Source organism: Papaver somniferum, unplaced genomic scaffold (assembly GCF_003573695.1).
Source record: "Papaver somniferum cultivar HN1 unplaced genomic scaffold, ASM357369v1 unplaced-scaffold_137, whole genome shotgun sequence".
Lineage (NCBI taxonomy): Eukaryota > Viridiplantae > Streptophyta > Magnoliopsida > Ranunculales > Papaveraceae > Papaver > Papaver somniferum.
In genome coordinates, this window is record NW_020622934.1 from 13,935,794 (window position 1) to 13,959,945 (window position 24,152).

Consider the following 24,152-nt stretch of genomic DNA (forward strand, 5'->3'; position numbering starts at 1 on the left):
AGAAAGAACGTATTGTGAGTAAAGAAGGAGAGTTTCTGCGAGATTTCATTGTCGACAAAAGGACCCGTGATGGAAAAGACGCAGGAAGCAGGAAAAGTCAAAGCTTCGTCAAAGGAAACACCCAGGACAACCCCGTTCATCACCCGAAGCAAGCAGAAAGGAGACAAAGCTAAAATGACCAGTCAAAGGCAAGATACTGCGGAAATCACTTCACCTATGAATGCTAATTCAGTTGCAGCAGCGGCTCTCAGAGCAGCGGCGACAAAGTACGGTGCGGCTGCGGTAGTCCCGAAGGCTGCAGAGGCTAGCAAAACTTGCGCTATGAATCAACTTCATCAACCAAGAGAAAGGGTGGATGAATACAGAACATTCCAACCCGTGCACCTTCCAACTTTTGGAATGCCACCAACAAATGATCAAAATCAAACCATACCGGCGGCTCTAGCACCGCAGAGGGGCACTCACCCCTATTTGGAAATGCCAGCAACCGAAGCTGAACCTCTGCCACCTTTACTGCAGACCGTAGAGGAAGGCGGCACCATGGTGATAGACGCATTTATGTGTCTATTTTCATCTCTTTTGTGTATTTTGTTAGTACCCATTTTTGCTTATTGTGGTGTTTTTATGTTTGTTTAGGTGTTTTTGGAGAAATACCCCTTGTGTAGAAAGAGTTGCTCAATAAGTAATGTTTTACACCCCGGAGAAATGCACTGAAAGGCACCCCAAAAATGCACCGGAAACGTCCCAGAAATGTACCGGAGGATCCCAGAAAAATTATCATTTCCACCCCAAAAATTACTATTTCCACCCAAATTACTATTCGCACCCCAGCACTCTGGATAAGGGGCACCTTCTTCTCAAATTCAAATAAACTTTTTGGCGGGAAAATTGATTCATCAACTGGCAGAATTTCAATCGACAAAATGAAGGTGTTGTGGTGCGATTCAATGGCTCAAACTTGGTAGGAAGATGTGATATAGGTTAAGGAACACGTTTTGGGCTTTTGGTTCGATCAAATTTGGCCATAATTAGCTGGACAATTCACGGAAGCAAAACAGGGAAACACGGGTTGGACACGGGATTGGAGAAGATTTGAGCGTGTTCTTCTCATGCATGAGGGCTCTAGAAACGTTTTGGGTCGTGTTTAAGCACTTCTAGAGTGACCAGGATGGAAATCTATGCGTACCAGAGCAAGAATGGAAAGAAAATATTCCCAAGAATATTTTTCTTTACTGCCGAGTTAAAGAGAATTATATGGAGTAATTGAGGGAGATTCAACGAGCTATAGGTGTATAAATATGTTCCCTGGGAGTACTAGAGAGGGTCGAGAGTTGGGAGAAGAGAGGAGAGCCACAGACGCAGAAATCAAGAGTTGATCAAACTCTGCTGCTGCTGCTGCTGCTGATGAAGAACACCAAGAACACGAAGAACGGACTCGCAGCAGCAGTCGTTTATCAACAGTGAAAATGACTCACATCCGTGGGTCGTAGGTGTGGGTCTTAGCATTTCAGCGACAACAGCACCTCAGCTTTGTCGTTAATTTTGGACGCCTTCTGTGGGTCGCAGAATCCTGTTTTAGAACATTTACTTATCTTTCTCTTTATTGTAAACATCAATTGAGCTTAATAAAATATTTTGAGAGGTTTTCCAACATGATGAGTTAATTCCCTCGTAACCAAGGCAATGGAGGAAGCTATTCACGCAACATAAATGGGTAACTATTTCATTTAATTATATAATTCACCTAATCGCTGCTTTTGCAGAGTTTTAAATTGTTTGAATAATTGTCTTAATTATTTGTTATTCAGTTTGATAGGTTATGCTTGGTTTAATCTCTTGATAATCTATGCTTAAGGTTTACAAATAATATTTGAGAATTTGTATGATTGATAGTGAATTAAAGATAAAAGAGGACTTAAGAATTGAATAGAGTTTTGAAATATTTATCATTCAATCTTGCGTAGTAGTGGAATCTAGTGTCTTGGTTACCTCTCGCCCAAAATTGTTAATATTTTGTATATATATTTTTATAAGTCTAAAAAAATCCTTTACCTTCACAAGTCTTAGAGTTCGAACCTTTATTACTACAACCCCCATTAAATCTTTAATCATTTTGGCGCCGCCGACGCGGATTTGTGCTTAGGTAGAATTTTTTTTTTTTAGGTTTACTATTTTTTTTTAGAATTATTTGTTCCTTTTTACTTTGTCTTTTTGTCTTTGATTTACAGGTTCGAAGTGGAGCACTAAGGACTTGGAGAGGAAAAAGCTTAAAGCGAAAAGCGAAAAGAGAAGAAAAAAGGACAATTTTAGGATTTAATTTTTAATTTTTTTTTTTTTAGAGTGTGTGAGGAAAACTGTAATTTTTTTTATTTTGGACTTTCTTTTTTATTTGGACTTAATTCTGGACTTTGGACATTATTTTTAAAACCCTACGGAAGGGTTATAAATTAAAAATAAAAAAATTAAATACAAACTGTTTGCAGGGAAGGACGACGATTACTATATCGTCTCGGCCCCTCGGGTTCGCACACGGCATAGGAGTCGTGGCCCGAGTCGACGACAACGGTTCATCGCCCGTCTGGTACGGGAGGTAAGTCCAATCGAAACACCCGCGAATCTCCTGCAAGCGGGTTACTGTCTGCCTTAAGGTGATAATTGTTTGAGGACGAACCGGACTGTCTTTATTTTCCTAGTAAAGGGCAAGGCCTGGCCTAAACAAGATAAGGGTTCGGATTTCATCACCGTTCTCTTCTTGCCCGCCTTAGGAAAACGAAACCGAACGCGAACCTAAGCTTTAAAATTTGGAATAGAACGAGACCGATAGGGTAACGAGCTTAATAGGAAACTCGTTCGAAAAATATTGGTTGCTCTTTAAGCACACTCCAAAGTTCATGACGGTTTCTGTGAGTTGAATGCGTGACTGCGCCGCCTTGTGATAGCGGTGAGGCCTTGGGTATCAAAGCTCCACTGAGCTTCCCTCGCCTCAATTCAACTTACTTTGACTCGGATTGATTCCAGAGGGGTTTGCTCAAATTGCAACGAATTCCCTTTCGAAAGATAGAAGATGGTCTAGAAACAATCTAAGTGGAGCCATCATGCTTTTTGTTTGCTAGAAATCTTTAGGTTTGTTTTGGTGGAGTCGAGTCGGCCTTGTTTGTGATTGTGTAGAATTCCCCTGCAATTAAGAATGTCGAGCTGGTATGATAGAAGCCAATACAATGAATATCGACCCGAATTTGAATATGGACATCATCAGTTTTATTACCATGGTGGGAATAGTGGTTGGGAACGCCAAACTCTTCAAGGTTATGGTTCATACCATGGTGAGCCCAATCACTATCCTCACAACCATCAGTCATACGAGAAAAATTCTGATAATTCCTCTTTACTTGAGTCGACACGTAAGTTAGCTGAGACAACACGTAAGTTCGCTGAAATGAATAACTTAGTTATGGACGAAAATAATGCAATGAGTGAACTTTCTTTACCTGGTTTCCTAGATTACGTCAGGAATTCATGTGAGTCGGCCCAAAAGCTTTTGTTAGAGACCCAGAATAGAACTTCTCTAAAAGATCTAAATTTCCAAAATAGTGTTTCCAATTTTACCCTTGATGTCAATAGTGAATATCTGCCTAATTTAGAGGACGAGGTTAGAATAAAAGACACTACTTATTTAGATAAGGTTCAATCATTTTCGTACTATGATGATGAGGATAGCAGTGATGAAGAATCTGAAATTTGTAGGCATAGTGATCAGGAGTCTAGTAATCCAATTGAGTTGTATAGTGATTATATTATTTCTAGTTCAAATCCAAATAATTTTTATGATTATTCACCTATTCAAAAGGACGAGGATTTGATTAGGGATACCACCGTTTTAGACGACGTAGTATTTCCTGTTTACGAAGCCGATAGTGGTTTAGAGGAACGGGTTCATTTCGAAAATACTGTTTTAGGGTCTAGCGACTTAGAAACAATAGTCTTGGAAGAAAAAGATAGACCCGTAGAGATGAGTAAAGATGCACTACCTGATAATAACTTAGAAGAATCTCTTGAATATTTTAAGGACTCTGAAGATACGGAAATTCAAGAAATAATTAGAGATCTATCTAGAGACACTGAAAACTCTAAGTTTGGGGGTGATTATCACTTCCCTAGTGCCTTACCTTTAACTCTCAGAAAGTTCCTACACTTAGGACTTGATATCTGTGCCTCGACCATTTTACAAGATTACCTTCATACTCGTTTTCCCGAGCCTAATGATGTCCATGAAGGAGTTCAGTCGTTAGAAACCCATCCTCTGGTTGATGTGGTTTGCCCAGGCTATGATCCCCAGATTGACTTTGTTTTCCCACCAAATAGTTTTCTTCCAACTGTGGGAACGTTTATATTCCAAATGTGTCGAATATTAAGTTGTGAGACTAGACCTAAATGCTTTAGGAAATTAGAATCGACACATTTGCTTAAGAATGACCACTACTCTCATTGTGGTCAAATTTGTAAGTCAAATCTTATTGGCTTAGAGGATCCTCAGTTATTTAGGTTATTATCGTGCGCTTCTAAGATCATATTTGAGTTTTTCCAGACTCTAGGACCTAATAATTTGGATCCAACCTATGAGGAAATGCATCCGAGGAAAATATTTTATTTAGACCCTTTCATAGAACCTGAACCTGAACCACAATTAGATATAAATATCTTAATCAGGAAACTAGATAAGGGCATGTTATTCTTGTTCACTTTCTTGGGTTATTGTAGTTTCCTTTGGTCAGATCTTTTTCGTTTTAAAGACCCACAGTTATTTCGACTGTTACTTTATGGTTCGAGTTGACTAATCCTTTCCTAAGTCTGGCTGAAGACTTTAAACTTAGCACTTCTTGGGAGGTAACCCAATATTCTTGCGACACGGTAATATCCTTCCTTATCTCTTTTGCTTCAAGTGGTAACAGTTTCTCCTTGTTCATGCTTTTAGTTTCATCTTTAGAACATTGAGGACAATGTTAGATTTAAGTTTGGGGGTATGGGAGAAACTTTTTAGTTGCATAATAAATAAACTCCAGAGCCTAGAAATTTACGCCTATTAAGGATAGCACTAACCAATCTAAGTGGATGGAAACATTTTTGTTTTAGGAGTTGAGGAACCAATCTGACTAGATGGAAACATCTATAGAGTCTATTCATAAAAGCACAGAGCTCAGGTGTTAGAAATAACATGATAGTTTCGCCATATCTTGTCGAGTCCTTTTCACTTTCTATTTTTAGTTTTCTTTTGTTTCAAGTGATTTGGTGGGGCACACGATTCAAGTTGTTACCTTTGCTAGGGTGAAATAGAGTGACTGAGTTACCTTTTCAAAAAAAAAAAAAAAATTATTATTAGACCGGACCAGTTAGACCAATCGGAATAAGTATTAACACTTGGATAGCAATATGCGTGTGTTCTCCCTGTTTCCGTCGCCTAAGCAAGCGTGGAATGCAGGACCCGTGGGAACTATCGTGTAATCTGCTGACAAGAAGCATGCGCTTGGATCCAAAAGATCTATTCATGCTGTTAAGTTAAAAAAAAAAAAAAAATGGTTATTGTTATGTGTAGTCAACTGCTGGTTCCCTTGTATTTGCCAGTTTGTTGATCTAAATTTAAGTTATTGACCACTGGTTCCCTTGTATATGCCAGTGTGTTAATATTAGTCAGACCGGTATCTCAGTCATTTAGGTTAGGTTCATCTTGGCAGAGGCCTTCAGACAGATATGGGAAACACCGTTCACTTTTCAACCATCTACATTTTTCTTTTTCCATCTTCTTAATCTTTTCATGTGATTAGTCTGACTCCGAGTATGATGTCCATCGTGAAACTATCTTAGTAGAGCTCTGTCACTTATATGAATTTTAGTATGCTTGAGTGCAAACTCGTGTACAGCAATTGGAATTTCGCATCAGGGTTCTTCCTCTTAAAGTCAATAATTGTATGCCAACCAAGGAGGTTCTTTAGTGCTTTCCAAGGTTCTGCGTAGATAGCTAGGGTCTGGAGTATTGGTTTTTGTGGGTACACCTCTGATAAACCCACCCGAGATTAACTCGGCCACTTTTCAAGAATAAATTTTGCTCGAGGACTAGCAAATAATAAGTTTGGGGGTATTTGATAGACGCATTTATGTGTCTATTTTCATCTCTTTTGTGTATTTTGTTAGTACCCATTTTTGCTTATTGTGGTGTTTTTATGTTTGTTTAGGTGTTTTTGGAGAAATACCCCTTGTGTAGAAAGAGTTGCTCAATAAGTAATGTTTTACACCCCGGAGAAATGCACTGAAAGGCACCCCAAAAATGCACCGGAAACGTCCCAGAAATGTACCGGAGGATCCCAGAAAAATTATCATTTCCACCCCAAAAATTACTATTTCCACCCAAATTACTATTCGCACCCCAGCACTCTGGATAAGGGGCACCTTCTTCTCAAATTCAAATAAACTTTTTGGCGGGAAAATTGATTCATCAACTGGCAGAATTTCAATCGACAAAATGAAGGTGTTGTGGTGCGATTCAATGGCTCAAACTTGGTAGGAAGATGTGATATAGGTTAAGGAACACGTTTTGGGCTTTTGGTTCGATCAAATTTGGCCATAATTAGCTGGACAATTCACGGAAGCAAAACAGGGAAACACGGGTTGGACACGGGATTGGAGAAGATTTGAGCGTGTTATTCTCATGCATGAGGGCTCTAGAAACGTTTTGGGTCGTGTTTAAGCACTTCTAGAGTGACCAGGATGGAAATCTATGCGTACCAGAGCAAGAATGGAAAGAAAATATTCCCAAGAATATTTTTCTTTACTGCCGAGTTAAAGAGAATTATATGGAGTAATTGAGGGAGATTCAACGAGCTATAGGTGTATAAATATGTTCCCTGGGAGTACTAGAGAGGCGGTCGAGAGTTGGGAGAATATAGGAGAGCCACAGACGCAGAAATCAAGAGTTGATCAAACTCTGTTTCTGCTGCTGCTGCTGATGAAGAACACCAAGAACGCGAAGAACGGACTAGCAGAAGCAGTCGTTTATCAACAGTGAAAGAGACTCACAGGCGTGGGTCGTAGCGTTTCAGCGACAACAGCACTTCATCTCTGTCGTTTATCTTGGACGCCTTCTGTGGGTCGCAGAATCCTGTTTTAGAACATTTACTTATCTTTCTCTTCATTGTAAAACACTTTTGAGCATCAATGAAATATTTTGAGAGGTTTTTCACCATGATGAGCTAAACCCAACACTGGGACGACGGAGGAGACCGTTTTTCATCCATGTGGTAATTTAAATTAATTCTTTATTTACTTTTTGGCACCAATTTTAATTGAAATAAGATTTTAAATTAATTACTTGTGATTTCATTTGATGGAGTATGCTTAGTCCTAAGGATTTTTGATATTCCATGCTTAAGAAATACAAGTAATATTTTATAAAATCTATCTTGGCAATAAACTAGAGTTAATATTTGTTTTGTTTTGAACTATAATCGCCTAGAATTAAATTCTGAACCACTTGAAAATGAAAAATGGCCGAATCTTTAGTCCCAGTAACTCTCTACCAATTTGTCAATATTTTTGTATATAAATTTTATAAATCTAAAAATCCATTACCTTCACAAGTTCGAGTTTGAACGATACCCCTTATCATCATTACTACAACCACCAAAAATCTTTTATCACATGGCCGTAGTGGCACGCGCTGGGACTCCCAATCAGGGGTCCAACCAATCACATCGACTGATGGCTGAGCTTGAGGAACTGAAGAAGAGCCAGCAGGTTTACGCAGATGCTGTAGCCCTGTTGGCCAGAGAAAATCAAGATTTAAAGGAGCGGATTGCTCTAAGCACGAAGACCAGCCAACAACTTGATGAAGCAAATTCCAAAGCACCAGAGCCAAACCGAGACTGTATAGTCGTCATAGCGGCTAATGGAGACGCGACTAGGGGAAGTAGCGTATCCGACCCGGATTATGACGACGGAGAGTCAGACGGTAACGAGCAGAAGAACTTAGGGCACCACCGCGCGATGGAAGAGCTACGAGATGAGACGATGGCCGAGATCAGGCAATTAAAAAATAGACAAGGCGGGGGTAGGTTAGAAGAGGTCATGAGAGAAGCTAACTCTACGCCCTTAACTCATCGCTTGGACAACACCCCTATTCCACTGAAATGCCCTGTCCCAACGTTCGAATGCTATGATGGATCCAGTGACCCTGCTGCACATATTCGGTACTACAACCGTGTCTTAGCTAGATGGGGTCAGAACGACGCCGTACTCTGCAGATACTTCCCGTCAAGCCTGAAGGGATCGGCATTATCATGGTTTGATAATCTGCCACCAAACTCAATCCACTCATACGACCAACTCGCAGAGAAATTCTTAAGAACATACATGTACAACAAGACTGTAAACACCGGAATGGATAAGCTCTTTTCACTAGCGATTGGCTACAAAGAAACCACGAGGGAGTACACTAACAGATGGCACAAGATCTTCCAAGCCATAGGGAGCGTGGACCCAGTGGTAAGCATCAATTGCTACAAATGGGGATTAGACCGAATGAGTCCCCTATTTGTTGAAATTCATGGAAACGTGCCTAAGACAGAGGGAGATCTTCGAATAATTATCGAAAAGCACGCTCGACTTGAAAAAATTCAACGGGAAAACCCGAGGGCATATCCGCAGAGATCTCACCGCACCAATTTAGCGGAACAAACCAATGGGGCCAAAAGGAGTTGCTCAGGGGAGAGACCTCACGAAGATAGGAAGGAACGAAGGGATGAACGAAGAACAGGTGATCGAAAATTCGAAGATCAAGTTTACACGAAACTCAATGCTAGCTATGCTCGTATCCTACGAGAAATCAAAGGGAGGGAAAACCTGGAGTGGCCATGGTCTAAGGGAAAGCAGCCCCCGAGATCCGAGAAGTCTAAAGATTACTGTGAATATCATTGTTTCAACGGACACCAGACCGAAAAGTGCAAGAACCTTAAAATAATGATCCAAAAATTAATTGATGCGGGAGAGCTCAAACATTACGTAAGAAAGGATGTTACCGAGGATAGATCCAAGTGAACCAAACCAGTCCAACTTCCGGAAGGAAACCGACCAATCAACACCATCTCGTGTTCCGAAGCCACAGGGCCCTCACTTACAGCGCAGATAGGAAAGAGGTTACGGAAGCAATTCGAAGACCGCTGCGAATTGTATAAGGTCGATGGGATAGTGGTGGACGAGCACGAAGAATGGATGGAATCTCCTATCATCTTCGATGCCGAGGATATCGAAGAAGATATGGAAGACCATAACGATCCCTTGGTCCTAACGCTACCAGTAGCTGGATGTAACCTCAAAAAGATCCTCATAGACGGGGGAAGCTCCGTAAACGTCCTATTTTACGATGCATTCAAACGGATGAAGCTCCATGATGAACAATTAATGACCTCTTATTACACCATCTACGGATTCAATGGAGCAGCCACGAATACCTTGGGAGACATCGTGTTGCAGGTTAACGCAGGGCCCATGAAACTAGAAACCCGATTCAGTGTGGTGGACACCCCTTCCCCCTACAACGCTATTATTGGACGAAAATGGATACATAAACTCAAAGGAGTTGCGGCAACGTACCACCAATATCTCAGATTTCCAACAACTGAGGGAGTAATTGAAATTAAGGGAGATCGGGTCACTACGAGAGAGTGCCAGGCCACTCAGGATCATATCAACAACGAGCAAGAAGAGCAGCGAAAAATCCGAAGAGTAAAAAATAAAGAAACCGCGAAAGAGAAGTCCATAGACCTGTTCCTCAAGGAAACTACAGGGAAGGGCTTGACGAAAGATGATAATGTCCTAAGCACAGAGACAAGTACTTCAACAACCAGCGAAGAACAGAAACACGCTAAATAGCAATTAAAGAACGTCCCAGTCCTCGGAAATCCGAAGCCTGTGTTCACACCAGTGGAGCCCGTAAAATAAATCAACATAGGAACGGAAGAAAACCCGAAGATGATCAAAATAGGGACCATAATGGACGAAGGAAGGGAAGATTCTTTAACCAAATTACTTAAGGAATACACGGATGTGTTCGCCTGGAAGCTAGGAGATATGCCTGGGATTGACCCAAAAGTAATCCAACACGAGCTACGCATCAAACCGGGAACGCCCCCGTTCAGGCAGAAAATACGAAAAGTAGCTCCAGAGTATCATGAGGCAGTAGAAACAGAACTTCGGAAACTACTAGACGCAGGATTTATCAAGGAAGTCAAGTACCCTACCTGGATCTCCAACATGGTCATTGTTCCTAAGAAAAATGGAGGGGTTAGAATATGCATCGACTTTACTAATCTCAACAAGGCATGTCCAAAGGACAGCTATCCCTTGCCGAGCATAGACCAGCTGGTAGAAGCAGTAGAAGGATATGAAGAACTGTCATTCATGGATGGACATTCAGGCTACAACCAAGTGGCCCTGGCAGAAGAAGATCAGCCACACACAGCGTTCTACACCCCACATGGCCTTTATTGCTACACTAGAATGCCCTTCGGACTTCGAAACGCAGGGGAAACATACCAAAGGATGGTCGATGCTATCTTCAAGCCATGGATTGGAGGAACCTTAGAAGTCTACGTTGACGACATGCTCGTCAAAAGCAAGCTGCGTAAAGATCACCACCAGGATCTGAGGAATATCTTCGAAGCAATGAGAAAACATCACATGAAAGTGAATCCGGAGATATGTACTTTCGGTGTCACCTCGGGAAAATTCCTCGGGTATCTGGTAACAAAAAGGGGCATCGAGGTAGACCCAGCAAAGATTCAAGCCATAGTAGAGATGCCGTCCCCAAAGAATTTAAAGGAAGTACAGAAACTCAATGGATCCATAACAGCTTTGGGAAGATTTATTGCCCGGTCCTCGGACAAATGCAAACATTTCTTCAATATTCTCAAAAAAGGGAGCAGGTTCGAATGGACCGTTGAATGCGAGGAAGCATTCCAAAAAATCAAAGAACACCTAGCCTCAATCCCGATCCTGCAGAAGCCAGATCCTGACGAGGTTTTGGCACTGTACATAGCAGCAACAGAAGACGCAGTCAGCGCAGTATTGGTCAAAACCAATACAAAGATAGAACAACCTATCTATTACGTCAGCAAGACCCTCAATTCTGCGGAAAGGAACTATACTAAGATTGAACATCTCATCCTCGCATTGGTGTGGGCTACTCAAAAACTGAGAACCTACTTCCTAACTCACCTCGTCAGGGTCCCATGCAAAGCACCATTGGAAGCAGTCCTCAAAAGCACGGGAAAAGTGGGCCGAATAGCCAAATGGAACACCCATCTGGACCAATTCAACATCATTCATGAAATTCAACATTCTCGGAAGTCCCAAGTTCTGGCGGATTTCTTAGCAGACCTCCCCCTTGACAACGACGAAGAGATTAAGGGAATACCAGAAGCCGAGGAAGAAAACAAGGATCCAATGGATATCCTCGAACCTGCGAGTCAAAGACAATGGGAAGTCTTCGTCGACGGATCCAAAAATAAGGAAGGAGCAGGAATAGGCATTGTCATCATCACCCCAAACGGAGAAAGGATTATACAGGCACTTAGGTTAGAATTCAAAGAGCATACCAACAACATCGTTGAATACGAAGCTGTCGTACATGCCCTCCGTATAATAATAGAGATGGGGGTAACCGATGTAAGGCTGACAAGTGATTCGCAGCTTGTCATACGGCAAATAGGGCTCGAGTATAATATGTACGATGACACCCTCTCAGCTTACATGGCCTTGGTACAAACATTGGCATCACAAATCCCGAACATCAAGTTCCGGCACTTATGCAGAAGGGACCTCAGGCACGCGGATGCCCTAGCATATATATCATCCATGCTGAGGGATAAAAGCGTCGAAGCTATTAAAATAGAAAGGGTATACGAGCCTTCGATTGCATCTCAATTCTCCTTCGCCACCAATCAAGATACAGTGGAAGAAAATATCGAAGACCAGGTAGGAGAAGACATCCATAACGACTTTGACGAAGAAGATATCCTGTCAAGAGCAAATCAAGACGAAGACTTCAGCAACGAAGATGACTGGAGAGTGATGATCCATGCCTTTCTCGAAAAAGGAAGCTTACCTGCGGATCAGAAACAAGCTAGAAAGATACTCTCCAAAGTAGGAAGATATGATCTTCGGGATGGGGTCCTGTACAAGAAATCCTTCCTTGGACCATTACTACGTTGCTTGTCCCGGAAATAGGGGCATCGAATACTAAATGATATCCATTATGGTGACGCGGGGAATCATAGCGGCATGCGATCACTAGCTGACAAAGCAAAAACGCAAGGATATTACTGGACGACAATGATACAGGATGCCGCGAGGATGTCCCGACGGTGTGAAGAATGTCAGCGCTTCGCCAAAAAGATCCACGCGCCGGCAACAATGTTAAACTCCGTCGATAGCCCGTGGCCATTTGCAAAATGGGGCGTAGACATCGTCGGGCCTTTCATCGAAGGATCAGGGAAAAGACGATTTTTGATAGTAGCCACGGACTACTTCAGTAAATGGGTGGAGGCTAAGGCCTTGGCCAGGATCAGAGATGTGGATGTGTTTACTTTCATATTCCAGAACATCATTTGCAGATTCGGTATACCCGCTGAAATTGTATCTGATAATGGTAAACAATTACAGGGGAAAAATATAGACATGCTCTTCGATACTTTCAAGATAAGAAAGAACAAGTCCACCCCCATATACCCTCAAAGCAACGGGCAAGCGGAAGCTACCAATAAGACCCTCGCCCTTATACTCAAAAAACAATTAGACGAGCATAAAGGGAGATGGTGTGAATAGCTGCACAATGTGTTATGGGCATACAGGACAACGCGAAGATCCTCCACGGGAGAATCCCCGTTTCTTCTCACTTATGGAGCTGAAGCAGTCATCCCTACAGAGATACTCATGCCAACCACAAAGACCGAAGCGTGGGAGAAAAATCTCACAACAGACATGATGTTAGAGAGATTGGATGACCTAGAAGAAAGAAGGGAAGCAGCATTGCAGAAGATGGAAAATTACCAACGAAGACTTGCAAGGGAGTACAACAAAAAGGTAAAGCTCCGGAATTTTGTAGAAGGGCAGTATGTGTTAAGAACAATCCCACAGTATCAACGAGAGAAGAGATGGGGAAAGTTAGCACCTACATGGGGAGGACCTTTTATAATACATGATATTTCGGGAAGCGGCTCCTACTACCTTCGTAATCTGAAAGGCGAAGTCCTCCGACATCCTTGGAATGCTAAGTGGCTCAAACCATACTTCCCATAGGGGAAACGCATCCTTGCAACTGCGTGAAGGGTACCAGAAGAAGAAGGGAGTGTGACCACTCTACATGTTTCTATCTCTGGACGAGGAATTGCAGGCCTCAACCTATCAATCAAACAAGCTTTCTATGTATCCACTAAACCTATCGACAATATTGGGGAAAGTAGTTAATCTACAATCTCTCAGGGCTCCCCCGACAGTGTCCATAAGTGTAAGACCAGGGGGAAGGCACCCAGCAGAAAGAGATACCCAACCAATCTTAAGGCAACGGGTCGACGGAATGGGTGTATGTAAATTTTTTAACCCCATATCCTAGAACGTTGCCTCGGCCCCCACCGTCTGGGAATCCTCTGGCCAAGGGTTCTCCAGCGGGGAGACAGGTCTCAAGCCGATCACGAAGGTACCTCCCTTCGGGATCGCACCCAAACACTTAAAATCCTTTTTTATTTTTAGAGTCTTTCATCACAATGCTTAAAATAAAAACAAACCAACATTGCAGGTATATCAAGAAAAGGATCCATTTCGTAAAGGACGATTACAAAAAGTGGAAGGCCAATTCAAGAAAGAGTACACATCAAAAAATATTCCTTTTACATGATACTAGCAAAAAATATTCTTTTTACATGATTACAAAAAGTGGAAGGATAATGCCGCTGCGGTCTCTACCTAGATGATGCCGCCCCATCAGCAGGATCGTTCCGAAGACTTGAAGGGACGCTCCCACCAGATGAGGGCCCCGAGGAGCCAGGCAACGCAGCAGGAACTGGACGACGCGGATAATTCTTCACAAGACCATGCTCGTTCTTTAGGCCAAGTTCTATCTTCTCTAGCATCTTGTTCGTCTCCTCAGCCAATTGACACCGAGCCTTGTGCTTAATAACTGTCGTCCGCTGTTGGGCCTGGGATAACAATGAAGACAGACGACTCACTTCTTTAGAACCAGCACCGACGGCCTCGTCGCGGGATGCCGCCAAACTCTTAAAATGCTTAGTCTGTTCTTCCTGCTGCGTTAAGGAAGATTGAGCCTTTTCAAGTTTTTCATTTGCAACGCGAAGTTGTCCCTCGAGTTTTGAAAAAGACAACACCAGGGAGTTAGCACAGAAAATACACAATCACACTCGATGGAATAGGGTTATACCTTCGACACAAGCCGAAGCTTCTTCATACTCATTAACAACCGCATCTCGCGCTTCATCAAGATGATCATATTCCGCGGATAATTTCTTATAATCTAGTTGAAGGTTGGTGAGAGTAAATTGACTGGCATCTAATTCTACCTGCTTCATCGAATCCATGTGACGAAGGTGGTCGACTTCTTTGTTTATCTCTGATACCCCCTTGCTCAATCTGTACATACACACTTCAAGATTCCTCTCAGACTCAGCCTGACGAGCTACTTCAATGCGGGACGCGGCAAGGGCCTTTCTTAGAGCATTGGCTTCGGCACGGGCATTGTCCCTTTCTCTGATCAGACACCGCGCACTATCCTCCACTCCTGGAAAAGGGAATGATCGAGCCTTTTGTAATTCCTCTTCCAGAAGTTGTATCCTAGACTCCAACAAAGAAGTACGCTCACGGGATTCCCGCAGACTATCACGTGTCCACAGCAGCGTGCCATTAAAATAAAGCACGGTCATGGTTATACAGATTTTGCATGTCGACCATCTGAACATGCCTTGCGCGCCATACCTCAGCCCGAGCATCCCATTTCGTGGCTTCGCTTTTAATTTTCTGAACAAGTTCTTTAACACGATATTTCTGCCGTACTCTTTCGTTTCGAAGCCATATCAGCTCGGGGACACCACCCACTGGAGATAGGGTGGGGAGACTCAGACAGAACAACTAACAAATAGAGGAATGACGACACACTGCGAGGGAAAAAGAAAAAAAAAAGAACCAAACCTGTGAAAGCTGAAACTTGGCCGCGAGTTTGCTCTAACTCAGCGCGAACAGGAACAAGCTCTGAACGAAGACTGGCCTCCGCTTCACCCAGCTTTTCTTTCTCCTTGAGGCTTTTCTTCAGCTCTTCTATTTTCACCTTAGCCGTAGATAATTCTTTTTCTCTGTGACGAAGCTTAGCCTCGAGCTTCAGAAATTTCGCTTTGAAGAACTGATACAGAACGTGGTTACAATGCTCACTCCTCATCATCTACACATCAAGACGAAAAACATTATTTCACCGAAGAATTGGATCGTCACGTAGAAGTACGTACGAAAATTTACCTCCAAGACACGCTGCTGAGGAAAGCCATATTGGTACCCGTCGGCTATGGCCATCATATCTGCAACGGAAGAAGGAGGCTCCGACACAAGGGTAGCTTCGGGAACACTCAAATTTCTTCCCCAGGCTTCAGACACCCGCGCCTTGGAAGACATTTCCATCATACGACGGGTATACGCATCAGAATCCTTTTCACCAGCGACAACAGGGGCGGGATGAGGGACAAATAGCAGATTCTTTTCTTTGAGCCAATCCATTATGGCGTCCTCACCCTCAGATGTCGGCGAATGAGGGAGATCCTCAGCAGGCTAATCAATCAACGACTTCCCCTTCTCTGACGCGGCCCCATCAGCACAAATGTCGGCATCCACATGCAGACCATGCTCCTCCGCGCCACCATCTTGAACAGCAGCGTCTCCGTTACTAGCACCCCCGAGGACATCCCAATCATCATTGGGGGACAGTAGAGAGAAGTCCTCAGGAAAATCGAGGGCATCATCCATAAACTCCCCTGTAGAATACAGCCGATCAAAAGAAAACTCTTGAGAAAGGGTGGGGAGAGTCTCCGTGGCATCCTCAACAGGGACAGAAATATCACCAATAACACCGGCGTTGTTTCTCCCTTCATCACCATCTTGACCCGCACAGACCTCTTCTTCAACATTGATAGGGGAAGTACCAGTACGTTCCTCCCCATATGTAATCTCCTCATCCTCAGCAAACTCTTCGTTCACCGGACTTGTAACTTCTTCATGGGCCTCAGCCTCATCCATCACAATGGTAGAAGACTGCTTCGGTTTAATCTTTTTCTTCTTCGACACCTAAAAACCAAAAGAATTATTTTTCCCGAACAGTTGAATTTCTAAAAGAAAGAGAAGCGCAGCTAGAATCCGCGTACCTGAGCAGTCGAGGCACTCCTCGGTGGAAGTATAGCACCATAACCTTCCTCCTCGTCTCCCTGAACGACGTCAAGGGCATAAGGAAAATTCATACCTGCGAAGTTTAAACGCCAGGGACAGAAATCTCCATAACGAGCAGGAGGAGATTCACGCGGCTTGCTACTCTCAGTAGGACGCCAACCGCGGGGACCATGAATCCAACCGTATGCCCATGGACCAACCACTTCGATAACGGTAGCGTGCCACTCGTAGTCATGGTCGCGCTTGATCCTCTCGCGGGTCGGGAAAAGTTTCCGCTGACTAGAACCCTCCGTGCCGGGAACATACTTCAGCTTTGCATCGCTGACCTCATTTAACAAACGAATTTCGTCCCGAGGAGCAGCGAGATTCCGGAGGCTGACACTCCACGGCTTACGGTTCCTACTGTTGACGTAATCACCGAAGGAGTTATTGAAATTCTCAGGAGTATACCATTCCTTCTCCGCGGGATTGGGAACGTAACAAGTCATTGTCATTTCCCCCTTACTCCGCAGATAGCATTCCTTCAGGGCGCGGAGATAATTCCCCGATAGTTGCGATACAGAACGGCTGTGAGTATTGGTGGAAGAGCCTTCACGACTAGCAAGCACATCATAGTAGAAGGAATCACCTGACTTGTACAACGGCAGCATAAGACCAGCTTCGAACGCACCAACCGTGGTCAACAAATGAAATTCATCAAACTCATACTTTGAGATAAGCTCATAAGTAATATCATCCTCAGGGGCATAGAAACGAACTTCGAAGGCTTGAAGCTCATGCTTTTCCTTGAAAATCTCGAGATCAATGTGCTTGAACGTTACTTTTTTCTTACTGACCGAAACGCTGCATATCAATGGGGCAGCCTCATCCTCCTCGGCAGGGCCGGATGAACCAATGAAAGCCTCGGAAGCCTTTCTCTTCAAAGAAGGATTCTTTGAAGACTCAACCCTCGGAACACTACCTTTGGTATTCTTCCCTCTAAATGAACTTATAGGAGGGGGCGGCAGACGCTCGGGCTCTACAGAATGTAAGGGAGGAACATCAAAACAGACAACACGGGTCGGTGACTGCATACTCCTAATATCATCCCGCGGACGAGACACCGCGAGATCAACAACCCTTCGAGACCCAGAAGGATTGGTCGAAGGAACCTCTTCCCTAGAAGATGAGGCCTTCGCCCTAGAAGAAACTCGGCTTCTACGAACATCATCTTGAGACTCTCTACGCGGAGGAGATCTCGATAGACCAGAACCAGGAGTCTGATAAGGAAGCCGCGGACGGTCAGACATGGATGCGAAAAGATTAATCATAAACAAGTCAAAAACAAACTCAAGGACATTACCAACGATCAAAAAACCACATAAATAGAAACCCACACACGATAACGCAGAAACCCTAAAATTAGCATACATGATCAAAATTCCATAAAATCCCTACCCTAACAATGGCCTCCTTGATTTAAGACGAAGAACAGGGGCAAACTAGCATGCAAGCATTGAAAGAACTTCTTCATCACAAACAAGGAACAACAGTAGCAGAAAATTTACAAATCAACATAGCGTAAAACCATGGAAACAAAGAAAAGAAAAACTTACCAACAAAAACAGCAGCAGAAAGAACAAATCAGAAATAAAGAGGAGGCAAGCGTGATTAATGCTCAATGGAAAGAATTTAAGGGCTGAAGAATGAAGACTGACAGAGAATTTAAGGGCTGAAGAATGAAGACGGACAGAGAATTTAAGGGCTGAAGAATGAAGACTGACAGAGAATTTAAAGGCTGAAGAACGAAGAACTAAAGTTGAGAGAATGTTTAGGAAGAATGAAATTAATTCTCTCTCCTTAATATACCCGAAAGAAAGAGAAGGAAATTAATGAAGGAATGGGAAACGTGCCCGTTACATGAGCAGTTAATGCACAAATAAAAGACGTGCCCAAGTATCTAGGAAAAGTTATTAGGAGAGATAGAAGAATATGCAACGACTGTTTTCTTCAGTGCACCCATTAAACATTCAAGCCTGAAGAAAAGGGGCAAATTGTGTATACATATATCTCACCATCAGACACGTGTATATAGAAAAATACGTGGAAAGCAGGCAGGCCAAGACATCAAAATACGATGTACTACGGAACACCGAATAAACCCCAAGGAGTTACTTTATCTCATCCCAAAAGAAGCTAAGATCAACGGTGGAGAGAAAGTTAGCTGACACGGACGTGACAGGGGCAGAAGACACTTGTCTGACACGAGCAGGCATCTCAACCACCCTCATTAAACACTCTGAGCAGTATACGTGTCGATCAATCCGTGGGACGAGCGAGGATGTCTCTGCGTGATCAAGTGGCAAACGCAGACATCTCCGTGATGGACACAAGACACTAGAAGATAAGGTTCCAACGGCCTTCAGATATGGGTCCCACACTCTAACCCTATAAATACCCCTTCTCCACCAAGAGGGAAGGGGATCGGAAAAATCAGGAAGGGAAGGAGAGAGAGATTGCAAGTGTAAGTTAATCCTTTAGAAGAGAAAAACATGTAAACCCCAAAAGTCATTCGACTACTCTTGTAACCATGAAGAATATAGTGAAAAAACAAACCCCGTGGACGTAGGCCTTAGTGCTGAACCACGTAAACCTCGGTCTTGTTTACATTTCAGCACTTTATATTTGTCTAACCCCATGGATCTTTACTTATACGTTTTGCTTTCTTTGTTTTTACCTATATCCCGTGTGCAAACGCCTCGCATGGAATTGTTAGATGAGGCTATGATAAACCCGAAGGTTTTGAGCCAAGGAATCAACACTAGGATATCATCATCACAAATCTCTCTAGATTACGATGATTGGTTGTGAACATTCGATGCCTTCGTGATTTGTGTGTTCACAATCAACTGTCTGAACACTAAGAATATCTACTTTCCTACCCTTATCGGTCTTCTTAATTTTCTTCACTATTAGTACGGGATTCACATCTCCAATTACTGTAAGTTTTTGTGTAGCACCATCCAGGGCTAGTTGGTTAACTCCTGCATTCATATAACTAGAGATATTTAGACATTCAAAAGGAGAAGGAATCGAAAGAAATGTTCTGTGCCGAATCTCCATGGGCAGACAGTACTTATACATACCCTTGAGCTTAGCAACGGCCGTCATGATATCAGTCTTGCACTTCTCGGAGTTGATGCCCACCTTTATAATTGTTCGCTTCTGCAAAATTTGTAACTGTGCGTTATTTCAACCTCGACGATATATATTGCTACTTGTTCAGCATAGTTGTCTGTAAGAAAAGCACACCTTCGTATTGGAAGAGCTCGGTGCAGATTTTTCTTTTTTCTTCAAACACATGGCAAAAAATGGCTTTCAAGCAAAATATTGATAAGCGGCAGGCACTAACGAGTTGCGCAGTTGAAATAGAAAGTATGCACTAATATTTAGCTTCTTGCTCCATCCAATGATGACTACGTACGTATATATATATATATATATATATATATATATGCATCTAGGGAGAGACTGCAAACGACCATGTACGTAACTATTGAAATGCTTCGTCGAAAGCTCGCATTCGTCAAATTAGGTGGATCTTTTTTTCTCATTAATTTCGTATGTAACGAGTCAATCCACCAATCATGTTTCAAATTCCCTGTGATGCAAGAAATGAAGTAGAAAGTTGAGGGAATTTAATTATATTAAAAGTGAACATCACTATCACCCCATCATCTTCATTATGTAAATTACCTCAGACATTGATACACTAGGATTTTGAAAAATATCAACTGGGTGCAAGTTATACTTGTTAAATACACGCTAGTAGATTAATTATTAAACTAATTTTGTCCATTAAGACTAATCTTTATGGGCTAGATTGAGCTGCTAGATTGGCCAAAAAATGTTGTAAATAAAGAAAAAAACGTGGGAAAAAAATTAACACTACTTCTGTATACTTCTCTCTCCTATCAAGTGCTCGCAGTTCAACTACCATCGAGATTGAAACGCTGAATGATTCAGCGCTCAAAAAGTGATCCCAACGCTGAATGGTTCAGCGCTCACAAAAATCACACGGATAACAAAAATCATAAAATTTGATCTGATGGCTGAAATTTAAAGCGCGAATGGTTCAGCGCTCAAAAAGTGGTCCCAACACTGAATGGTTCGCGCTCACAAAAATCACATGGATCACAAAAATCACACAATTGATCTGACGGCTGAAATTTAAAATGCTAAACCAAAAGCGCTGTGCAGTGGTCCCAGATGACGTGGATTGCTAATCTAGTTGCTAGATTAGCAATACCATAGAACCTAGAAGGTTTCCCTAGCTGACGTGGATGGCCAATCTAGCTGATAGATTAGAAGACCATAGGGGTTAGCCTAACCAACCAACTTATTACTCCCTCCGTTCTTTTTTAATAGGCCAGTTTTGTTTTTAGCGAATTTTAAGGAAATTAAGAGAACTAATCATTGAAAGTAGTCCTCATGACACTTGTTAATAAAAGAAGTGAAGTGAAATAGTTCCCGTGACACTTGTTAGCAAAAGAAGTAAAGTGAAGTGGTCCACGTGACACTTGTCACCAAAAGAAATTAAGAGAAAAGTGGTCCCAAAAAATTAAAGTAACATTTGACTTTCCCAATTACTCCCTCGGTTTCTTTTTAATAGGCTGGTTTCTATAAATAAATGTTTCAAAAAATTAGGTTGGTTTCCTAATTGGAAAAGTCAAATGTTACTTTAATTTTCTGTGACCACTTTTCTCTTAACTTCTTTTGATGACAAGTGTCATGTGGACCATCTCACTTTACTTCTTTTGCTGACACGTGTCATGGGAACAATTTTACTTCACTTCTTTTATTGACAAGTGTCATGAGGACTAGGGCTGCACAACGGGTAGGGTGGGTAGGATATGGCCTATACCCGCCACCCTACCCGTTTACCAGCGGTTAAGAAAATCTTTACCCGCCACCCTACCCGCCAAATAATGGATAGGGTAGGATACGGTTAAAAAACTGGCGGGTAGGGTAGGGTTGGCGGGTAGGAGTAAGGTATGTGCACTTCTAGGTAGGGTGGGTAGGATATGGCCTATACCCGCCACCCTACCCGTTTACTGGCGGTTAAGAAAATCTTTACCCGCCACCCTACCCGCCAAATAGTGGATAGGATATGATACGGTTAAAAAACTGGCGGGTAGGGTAGGATTGGCGGGTATGAGTAGGGTATGTGCACCCCTAATGAGGACCACTTTAAATAATTAGTTCTCTTAATTTCCTTAAATTTCTTTAAAAACAAAACTGGCCTATTAAAAAAACAGAGGGAATAAGAAACTGGCCTATTTTTTTGAAAATTTTATCTATAGAAATTGGCCTATTGAAAAATAACGGATGAAGTTATAAACATACGAACGAGAAGAGAAAGGAAAAGAGTCAAATTTCCTGTAATTTGTACGAACATAGAGTCCGCGATCTTGGGCTCAGTCATCCCACCTAATTGTATATGAGATTGCAGTTGAGACCCTAGTTAGCAATTCGGGATTCGGCAAACGTACGGAACGACAAACGTACGAGTATTATACGGTTTTGTAAAATCCAGATTCGGTCTAAAATTCGGTTAATGGGACGTGATTCGTTAGTAATTCGGAACGGCATACGTACGTGTATAATTCGATTTATAAATGTGAGTTCGGCTCTGAAAATTCGGTATCTATATATAACAAATAATTTGTATTTATAAGGTCACAGACCAATTTTTATGCATATGTGTGAGTTATTTAAAGAAAAAGTAAACTTAATATGATGATATTAATAATATATACAACATTAGTTATCCAAGAGGACGTCGTATGGTGGTTTAGATGCTTGGTTAGTGAGTTTGAGATCTCTCTCACCTTCACCTTCAAATCTCTTCAGTCGTTTTTGTTTCATAAAAATTACAACACGTCTAATCCGGGAATGCCACATAATACGCGACTTGGATTCGGAGTTGCAAACGTACGCGAATAAGACGGTAAAATTCGGGATACGTAAAATTCGCGAACGATTCGCGAATAATCCGGGAATGCCACATAATACGCGACTTGGATTCGGAGTTGCAAACGTACGCGAATAAGACGGTAAAATTCGTGATACGGAAAAATTCGCGAATCATTCGCGAACTTACTAACAAGGGTTGAGACGTCGATATCATCAACTTTCCGTCCTTCCATGTAGTATGGTCAAGTGATTGGAGGTGGCAAATGAATATACACTTATACGGGTTGCAGGATGCTACACGACAGTCTACACTAAATGCTAAGCTCAACGGCCTTGCCAGTTGACCTTCTTCCAACACGCAGCAGGCCACTCTTCATCTCCGTGCTTATTCAGCCTGTGCTACCCTACGACAATAAGCCCAACACGCTTTACGAATGTGCCAGATTATTGTTGCACATTCGGAGACTGGCACGCAATCGGGCCGATCTCCTAGTTTCTTTTTCCATCCTATGGTGTTTTCCAACTTAAACCATCCGATGGTGTTATATGAACTATGAGCGCGTTTGGCGCCGATGGATTTGAGGGTGGGGTGAGTTGGGGGAGGTAGTTGGAGAAAGTAGTTCATTTCATGGGTGTTTGGCATTTTCTTTCCCTCCATGGAAATGAAACTCGCACCATACCCCATGCGATTTCAAACTCCATCCATTAGTTTCCACCCTATATGAACCAAAATTTCTTTCCCTCTCTCTTTCCTTTGCATTTTTTTTCTCCTCTTCCAAAGCTCCACCACACGGATAAAACTCCCGAACCTGGTAACTCTCATCATTTTTCTCATGCTTGCATCACGAACTATTGTGTAATTTCAGCTGTTTTTTCCTCTCATGTAGTCTTCTCGTCATCTTCACCTTTTTTGATGATTTATCAAACCCTAGATTTTATTTGAACCCAAAAATTAGGATCAGTAAATAAATGTACCTTTTGGGTTTCTACATATAGGGTAAAGAAGTTTTCATGGTCGATTCCATGTTTCTGAACCAAAAAATTAGGATCGGTAAACATACATGTACCTTCTATTCCCTCCGTTTCTAAAAAAATAGGCAGGTTTTTTTTTTGGGTATGTCAAAAAAATAGGCTTGTTTTCATATGTGCAAAGTCAAATATTATGATTTTACTACTGTTTCCATTGAGGGACCACCTCTTTCTCTCCATTTTCTCTCTTAATACAAAAAGGGGACCACTTCTCTCTCCTCTTTCTCTAATAACAAATGAGTGGCGACCAAATGATAGACTTGGAAAAAACATGGAAAAGTGGTTCCAATGATTAATTTTTTTAATTTTTGTGAAAACCAAACAAACCTATTTTTTAGAAACGGAGGGAGGAGATTACAGTACGACCACTTGCTGATTAGAATTCTGACCACTTACTAAATGCTTAAGACCATTATCCTTAAGTAATGAAATGGGTGAATTATAGTACTGTTGTATAGGGGTGTAAGTAATACCCGAAAATACTCAGTCTGCCTGTACCCGTCCGAGCCCGCCTGTACCCGAAGTAGCCCAAAGCCTGTTATGGCCCGTCATGGGCCACCCCGCCTGGTCTGGATTAATTTATTGGGCGGTCCCGGGCTTTGCAATTAATTATGATGCCCGGCCTGATACCCGGCCTGAAAGCCTTCTATGTGCCATTAATCATTTAATATCCTCTTAAAAAGACT